Source organism: Sus scrofa, chromosome 11 (assembly GCF_054392235.1).
Source record: "Sus scrofa isolate SSC_HxYL_T2T_F1_AM1 chromosome 11, Sscrofa_HxYL_maternal_Yorkshire_Landrace_v2.0, whole genome shotgun sequence".
Classification (NCBI taxonomy): Eukaryota; Metazoa; Chordata; class Mammalia; order Artiodactyla; family Suidae; genus Sus; species Sus scrofa.
In genome coordinates, this window is record NC_139393.1 from 1,269,208 (window position 1) to 1,278,107 (window position 8,900).

An 8,900-nucleotide genomic window follows, 5' to 3' on the forward strand; every position below is an offset into this window, starting at 1 on the left:
CTAGTATCCATAAGGATTTCGGTTCCATCCTTGGCCCTGCTCAGTGGGTTAAGGATCTGGCATTGCTGTGAGTTGTGGTATATGTTGCAGACTTAGCTCTGATCCCCAAATTGCTGTGGTGTAGGCAGGCAGGCAGCTACAACTCAGACTCTGCCCTAGCCTGGGAACGTCTGTACGTCGCAGGTCCAGACCTAAAAAGATTAAAATAAAAAAGGGTCTCATCCCTTGTGCAAAGGCAGAGAAGCACTGTGACTAAGAGTACATTTTCTGGAGCCAGATTGCCTGCCTTTGAATCTTTATCACCCCTAGCAAGTTACCTAAACTCTCTGACTGTTAGTAGCTACCACATTCGACAGCACAGATACAGAATATTTTCATTATCATAGGAAATCAGCGCACTCATCTTAAACAGTATTGGGGAGTTCCCAACGTGGCTCAGCAGTTAGCGAACCCAACTAGCATCTATGGGGACACGGGTTTGATCCCTGGCCTCGCTCAGTGGATTGAGAATCCAGCGTTGTCATGAGGTGTGGTGTAGGTCGAGGCTGCAGCTCAGATCCGGTGTTGCTGTGGCTGTGGCATAGGCTGGCGGGTACAGTTCCAATTGGATCCCTGGCCTGGGAACCTCCATATGCCGAAGGTGCAGCCCAAAAAGAGAAAAAAAGAAAGGACAAAAAAAAAAAAAAAAAAAAAAAAAAAACATTATTGGGAGAGAATTAAGATTGAAATACTGGGGAGGGAAGCAAAGCAAAAAAAATAAAAAAAGACTTAAAAACTAATCAACCCTCTTAAGCGTTGCAATCATTCATTCTCATAAACTTTCCTCATTTCTTACATAAAATATCTTTTTATTTTGTGGGGCCATCCAAAATAAGCATTAAATCCCTAGTATCTTTTATCTCTAATTCTCCACCTTCACAAATGTGTTGATCTGGGCTTAGGAAACTCTAATGCTCAGACATGATTTCAGAATATTATACAGGGAGTTCCCCTGAGGCACAGTGGGTTAAGGATCTGGCATTACACTGCAGTGGCTCAGGTCAGTGCTGTGGGTTGGGTTCCATCCCTGTCCCAGGGAACTTCCAAATGCCATTGGTGTTAAAAAAAAAAAAAAAATCAGGCATAGGAGTTCCCCTCGTGGTGCAGGGGAAACAAGTCTGACTAGGAACCCTGAGTTTGTGGGTTCCATCCCTGGCCTCTCTAAGTGGGTTAAGGATCTGACACTTCCCTGAGCTGTGGTGTGGGTCACAGATGCGTCTTGGATCTGGTGTTGCTGTGGCTGTGACGTAAGCCCACAGCTGTAGCTCTGATTCAACCCCTAGCCTGGGAACCCCCATATGCTGCAGTTGCAGCCCTAAAAAGACTAAAAAAATAAAAAAATAAAAATAAAGTGGGCATCGAGGGAACATACTCAACATAATAAAAGCCGTATATGACAAACCCACAGCTAACATCATACTCAATGATAAAAATCTGAAAGCATTTCCTCTTTAATGCTTTTGCAGAGGAACAAGACAAATATGCCCACTGTCACCAATTTTATTCAACAAAGTTTCAGAAGTCCTAGCCACAGCAATCAGGAAAGAAAAATAAAAGGAATCCAAATTGGAAAGTAGGAACTAAAACTGTCACTGTTTGCAGATGACAAGATGCTATACACAGAGTTATAGACACAACCAGAAAACTACTAGAGCTCATCAATGAATTTGGTAAAGTTGCTGGAAACATAAATTATTGCATTTCTTTTTTTTTATTTTATTTTGTTTTTGGTTTTGCTTTTGTTTTTGTTTTTTGTCTTTTTGCTATTTCTTGGGCCTCTCCCGTGGCATATGGAGGTTCCCAGGCTAGGGGTCTCATCGGAGCCGTAGCCACCAGCCTACACCAGAGCCACAGCAACGCAGGATCTGAGCCGAGTCTGCAACCTACACCACAGCTCACGGCAACGCCAGATCGTTAACCCACTGAGCAAGGGCAGGGACCGAACCTGCAACCTCATGGTTCCTAGTCGGATTCGTTAACCACTGCGCCACGACGGGAACTCCAAATTATTGCATTTCTATACGCTAAAAGTGAAATATCAGAGAAGCTTAGAAAACACTCTCATTTAAAGTCACATAAAAAAGAATAAAGTAACAAGGAATAAACTTACCTAAGGAGGTAAAAGAGCTGTACTCAGGAAATTATAAGACACTGATGAAAGATATTGAAGATGACACAGATGGAAAAATATACTATGTTCATAGATTGGAATGACCATACTACCCAAAGCAATCTACAAATTCAATGCAATCCCTATTGAATTACCAATGGCAATATACACGGAAGTAGAAAACATAATTTTCATAATTTGTATGGAAATTTTAAAAACCCTGAATAGTGAAAACAGCCTTGAGGAAGAAGAACGGAGCTGAAGGAATTATACTCCCCGACTTTGGCCTATTCTACAAAGTCACAGCCATCAAAGCAGTGTGATACTGGCACAAAAACAAATCTAGATAAATGGAACAGGATAGAAAACCCAGAAAATAACCCATGCACTATGGCCAATTAATCTATGACAGAGGAGGCAAGGATATACAGCAGAGAAAAGACACTCTCGGAGTTCCCATTGTGGCTCAGTGGTTAACGAATCTGACTAGGAACCATGAGGTTGCAGGTTCGATTCCTGGCCTTGCTCAGTGGGTTAAGGATCCAGCGTTGCGTGAGCTGTGGTGTAGGTCGCAGATGCGGCTCAGATCTGGTGTTGCTGTGGCTCTGGTGCAGGCCAGCAGCTACAGCTCCGATTGGACCCCTAGCCTGGGAACCTCCAAATGCCGCAGGAGCAGCCCTAAAAAAGGCAAAAAGACAAAAAATAAAATAAAAAGAGAAAAGACAGTCTCTTTAATAAATGGTGCTGAGCAAACAGGACAGCTACATGTAAAACAGTAAAATTAGAACATTCTCTAACACCATATACAAAATAAACTCAAAATGGATTAAAGACCAGAGTTCCTGCTGTGGTGCAACAGGTTCCTGCTCTGTAGCACCAGGACAGGTTTGATTCCCTGCCAGGCACAGTGGGATAAAGGATCCAGCATAACTCAGGTGTAGGTTGCAACTGTATCTCAGATCTAATCCCTGGCCTAAAACTCTACATGCCTGGGGGCAGGCAAAAAAAATAATAATAATGGATGAAAGACCTAAATGTGCGACCTGCTGCTATGAAACTCCTAGGGGAAATAGATAGACAGAACATTCTCTGACATAAATCACAGCAATAGTATTTTGGATCTATCTCCTTGAGTAATGGAAACAAAAGCAAAAATAAACAAATCGAACCTAATTAAACTTAATTGCGCAGCAAAGGAAACCATCAACAAAATGAAAAGACAACCTACCGAATGCGAAGAAAATATCTGCAACGACACAACCGACAAGGGATTCATTTTCCCAATAGACAAACAGTTCATACAGCTTAATTTTCTCTCTTTTTTTTTTTTTTTTTTTTTTTTTTTTTGCTTTTTAGGGCTGCACTGGTGACATATGGAAGTTCCCAGGCGAAGGGTAGAATCAGAGCTACAGCTGCCAGCCACACCACAGCCACAGCAAGAGGGGATCCGAGCCACATCTGTGACCTACACCAGAACTCATGGCAACGCTGGATCCTTAACCCACTGAGCAAGGCCAGGGATCGGACCTGCGTCCTCATGGATCCTGGTCGGATTCATTAACCGCTGACAAATGTTAACAAAGTGGACCCGATGTCATAACTGGCTGGCCGATGCTTTTCGTCCACACATCACCAGGACTGAGACAAACGGGACGGGCTGCATCTTGAGCTCATTATTTTAACATTGAGTTCTTTGAAGCAGAGACATTGCTTTTGAGAAATACATGTCATACAGCTTGTCTAAGAATAAAATGCATTTAAACTCATTTCAGAGAATTTACTATGTAACATCTAAATCCATGCTGTGTACCCTTCCTGGAGAAGCTAGCACCCGGCTATAGACCACAACTAGAAATCTGAAGGCCATCTTCAGATAAATTCTACACTGAAAACTGCATCCCAGACTTGCAAGTTGAAGAAGAATAAAAGTAACTGAGTTGAAATAAAGGAAAGACCATGCTCACAGCAGTGCCAACACCTAAAGTGGATTCCTTACCGATTTCATCACCTGCAAAAGAAAGTGGTTAACTCTGGAGAGACTTAGGAAAAGAATAAAGAGACTAATACAGTTGGGAAAACAAGTCTACAAATAATAGGAGATCCTGCTATAGTGCAGTGCGGTAAGGATCCCACTGCAGTGGCTCCGGCTGCAGCTGTGGCTCCAATTCAATCCATACACCCCCCCCCCCAAAAGGTCTACGAATAACAAATGCTGGAGAGGGTGTGGAGAAAAGGGAATGCTCCTGCCCTATTGGTGGGAATGTAAATTGGTACATCCACCGTGGAGAACAGTATGGAGGTTCCTCAAAAAACTAAAAACAGAGTTGCAATCCTACTCTTTGACATACATCATGAGAACTCCATGGGCCCCACTGTTCATAGAAGCACTATTTACAACAGCCAAGCCATGGAGCCAACTTAAATGTCCATCAAGATGCAAGGATAACAAAGATGTGATACATACACACCCACCGCGATATTGCTCAGCCGTAAGAAGACGGAAAGAAGGGCATCTGTAGCAACATGGATGCTCACAGCTGGTAACCCAGTGAAGTAACTAGAGGGAGAAAGACAAACACCACATGGTATCACTTATCTGTGGACTCTAAAAACATGATACAGGCATTCCTATTGTGGCTAAGCTGTAATGAACCCAACTTGTACCCACAAGGATTCCAGTTTGATCCCCAGCTCCGATCAATGGGTTCAGAATCCAGCATTGCCATGAGCTGCAGTGTAGGTTGAAGACGAGACTCAGATCCAGCATTGCTGCATCTGTGGCGTAGGCCGGCAGCTGTAGCTCCAATTCGATCCCTAGAAAGAAGAAAAAAAAAAACATTACAGCCAGACACCTGTGGTCAATTAATCTTCAACAAAAGAGACAAGAATATAAAATAGAAAAAAAAAAAAAAAAGACAGTCTCTTCAAGTGGTGCTGTGAAATCTGGACAGCTGCATGTAAATCAATGAAACTAGATCACACCATCACACCATGCATAAAAATATACTCAAAATGGCTTAAAGACTTAAACATAAGGCAAGATGCCATCAAACTCCTAGAAGAGAACGTAGGAAAAACATAGTCTGTCATCAATCGTACAAATGTTTTCTGGTCAGTCTCCCAAAGCAATAGAACTAGAAACAAAAATAAACTAATGGGACGTAAGCAAACTTACATTTTTTTTTTCTTTTTTTTTAGGGTTGCACCCGAGGTACATGGAGGTTCCCAGGCTAGGGGTCAAATCGGAGCTGCAGCTGCCAGCCTATGCCTCAGCCACACTAACGCTGGATCAGAGGCGCATGTGTGACCTACACCACAGCTCACAGCAACACCAGATCCGTAACCCACTGAGCTAGGCCAGGGATCGAACCCAGGTCCTCATGGAAACTAGTCAGGTTGGTAACCACTAAGCCTTGATGGGAACTCCCAAACTTACAATCTTTTGCACAGCAAAGGAAGCCATTATTAAAAAAAAAAAAAAAAAAAAAAAAAAAAAAAAAAAAAAAGACAACCTACAGAATGGGAGAAATTCCTTTCAAATGATGTAACCAACAAGGGCTTTATCTCCAAAACGCAAACAACTCATAAAACTCAACAACAACAAAAAACAACCCAAATGAAAAACAGGCAGAAAACCTGAATAAACATTTCTCCAAAAGAAACATACAATGACCAACAGGCACGTAAAAAATGCTCTGCATCACTAATTTTCTTTTTTTTTCTTTTTTTTTTTTTGTCTTTTGTCTTTTTAGAGCCACACCTGCAGCATATGGATGTTCGGAGGCTAGGGGTCGAATAGGAGCTACAGCTGCCGGCCTACACCACAGCCACAGCAACACCAGATCCTCAACCCACTGAGTGAGGGCAGGGATCGAACCTGCAACCTCATGGTTCCTGGTCAGATTCGTTTCCACTGAGCCACAACAGGAATTCCTCAACATCACTAATCATTAGAGAAATGCAAATCAAAACTACAATGAGGTACCACTTCGTACCGGTCAGAATGGCCATCATTAAGTCTACAAATAACAAATGCTAGGGAGTTCCCATTGTGGCACAGCAGAAATGAATCCAATTAGTATCCATGAGGACCTGGGTTCCATCCCTGGCCTCACTCAGTGGGTTAAGGATCGGGCATTGCCCTGAGCTGTGGTGCAGGTCACAGACGCCGCTTGGATCCTGCACAGCTATGGCTGTGGCTAGGCCAGCAGCTGTAGCTCCAAATCGACCCCCAGCCTAGCCCAGGAAATTCCATACGCTATAGGCGTGGCCCTAAAAAGCAAAAAAGAAAAGAAAAAAAAAAAAAAGCAAATGCTGAAGAGGGTGTGGAGAAAAGGAACCCCCCCAGCACTGTTGGTGGGAATGTAAATTGGTGCAACCACTCCCGAAAACAGTATGGAGGCTCCTCAGAAAACTAAATATAAAACTACTATATGAGGAGTTCCTCTTGTGGAACCCAACGTAGTGTCCGTGAGGATGCAGGTTTGATCCCTGGCTTCACTCAGCGGGTTAAGGATCCAGTGTTGCCACAAGCTGCAGTGTAGGCCACAGATACAGCTTGGATGTGGCATTGCTGTGGCTGTGGGGTAGGCCTGCAGCTGCACCTCCAATTTGACCCCTGGCCCAGGAATTTCCATATCCCACAGGTATGGCCCAAAATAGACAAAAAGACAAAAAAAAAAAAAAAAAAAAAAAAAAAAAAGGGTACAAATAAACTTACTTACAAAACAGAAATAGACTCACAGACATAGAAAACAAACTTGTGATTACCAAAAAGTATAGCAAAGGGGTTGGACGGGGAGAAAAATCAGGAGTTTGAGATCAGCACCTACACGCTACTGTGTATAATAAAATAGACGAACAGCAAGGACCTGCTGTATAGCCCAGGGAAATATACTCAGTGTCTTGTGATGACCTACAGCGGAAAAGAATCTGCAGGAGAATGTATAGGCGTTCCCTTGTGGTACAGCAAGTTGAGGATCTGTTAAGACACTGGCTATGGCACAGGTTCAAGCCCTACCCAGGAAGTTTCACCTGCCTTGGGTGCAGCAAAAAAAAAAAGTTGGAGTTTCCCTTGTGGCGCAGCGGAAAAGAATCCATCTAGGAACTACGTGGTTTCAGTTTGATCTCTGGCCTCACTCAGTGGGTTAAGGATATGGCTGATTTTTAAATTTAAAAATAAACACATAGGAGTTCCCGTCGTGGCGCAGTGGTTAACGAATCCGACTAGGAAACATGAGGTTGCGGGTTCGGTCCCTGCCCTTGCTCAGTGGGTTAACGATCCGGCGTTGCCGTGAGCTGTGGTGTAGGTTGCAGACGCGGCTCGGATCCCGCGTTGCTGTGGCTCTGGCGTAGGCCGGTGGCTACAGCTCCGATTCAACCCCTAGCCTGGGAACCTCCATATGCCGCGGGAGCGGCCCAAGAAATAGCAACAACAAAAGACAAAAAGACAAAAGACCAAAAAAAAAAAAAAAAAAAAAAAACCATAAATAAATAAATAAAAGTAAACAAGAAGTCTAGTCTTTTTTTTCTTTTTTTTTTTTTTTTTTGTCTTTTTAGGACTGCACCCGTAGCATATGGAGGTTCCAGGCTAAGCGTAGAATCGGAACTATAGCCAACCGCCTAAGCCACAGCCACAGCAACGTGGGATCTGAGCCTGGTCTCTGACATACACCACAGCTCGTGGCAAGGCCAGATCCTTAACCCACTGAGTGAGGCCAGGAATCAAATCTGAGTCCTCGAGGATACTAGTCAGATTCATTTGCACCCAGCCAGGACAGGAACTGGCATATGGAGGTTCCCAGGTTTTGGGGTCTAATCAGAGCTGTAGCCTCTGGCCTACACCAGAACCACAGCAACGCCAGATCCGAGCCGAGTCTGCGACCTACACCACAGCTCACAGCAACACTGGATCCTTAACTCACTGAGCAAGGCCAGGGATCGAACCCGAAACCTCGTGGTTCCTCATGGTCGGATTTGTTTCCACTGCGACACGAAGGGAACTCCTAAGTATTTCTCTTTTAACGGGAAAGCATAATAACTCTATTCATATTCATGAAACTATTCATATTTTGATGCCCAGGTTTTAGACTTTATTTTGTGTTTCCTATTTACCAGGTTTGTCTTTGTTTATGTTTTAATTCCTTTCTGCCTTTAACAGATTTTTTCTTCTTTTTGTATCCCTTAGGCCACACCATATATATTGGAAGTTCCCAGGCCAGGGAATCTAGAGCTGCAGCAGTGGCAATGCCAAATCCTTTAACCCCCAGTGCCAGGCCAGGGATGAAACCTACACCTCTGCAGCCAGTCCGATTTTAACCCACTGCACTGTAGTGGGGAGGGGGAAGGACCCTTCCAGAACAAAGGGACCACAACATGCAACACCAGCACCTGCATGCACATGCGCAGTTCTGTTACAATGTAACACCCTGAATCCATCCTGGTGAGTGTAACTATAACTGTCCACTCAGAAGTTACAGAATATATGTTACCTTATAAGGGGGACAAAGGGACCAAAGTGTTAGAAAAAAATAACTGAGGGTATAAAAGACAGCATCCCCCTGCATTTGGGGCTCAGCCCTGGGATACGAATCTGTGGAGCCAGTGCCGCACTAAGAAATGCTGCTTCCTGGCAAAAAGGCTTGGGGGGGTCTCATTTCTCTGTACATAATTTCTGCAACAGCACCACAGTGGGGACGCCGAAGACCCTCTCTCTCTCTCTTTTTTTTTTTTTTTTTTGCCACTTCTTGGG

The 8,900-nt window shown here is 43.8% G+C and overlaps 1 long non-coding RNA gene across 1 annotated transcript; it reads right to left on the reverse strand.

Annotated features, from left to right (window-relative positions):
* Window positions 1–3,914: 3,914 nt before the first annotated feature.
* Window positions 3,915–4,861, reverse strand: LOC146398451 (uncharacterized). The gene is made up of 3 exons (XR_014818924.1): window positions 4,818–4,861; window positions 4,614–4,706; window positions 3,915–4,157 (listed from the first exon to the last, which is right to left on the reverse strand). It is a non-coding gene; the product is annotated as an uncharacterized LOC146398451 (long non-coding RNA).
* Window positions 4,862–8,900: the final 4,039 nt, after the last annotated feature.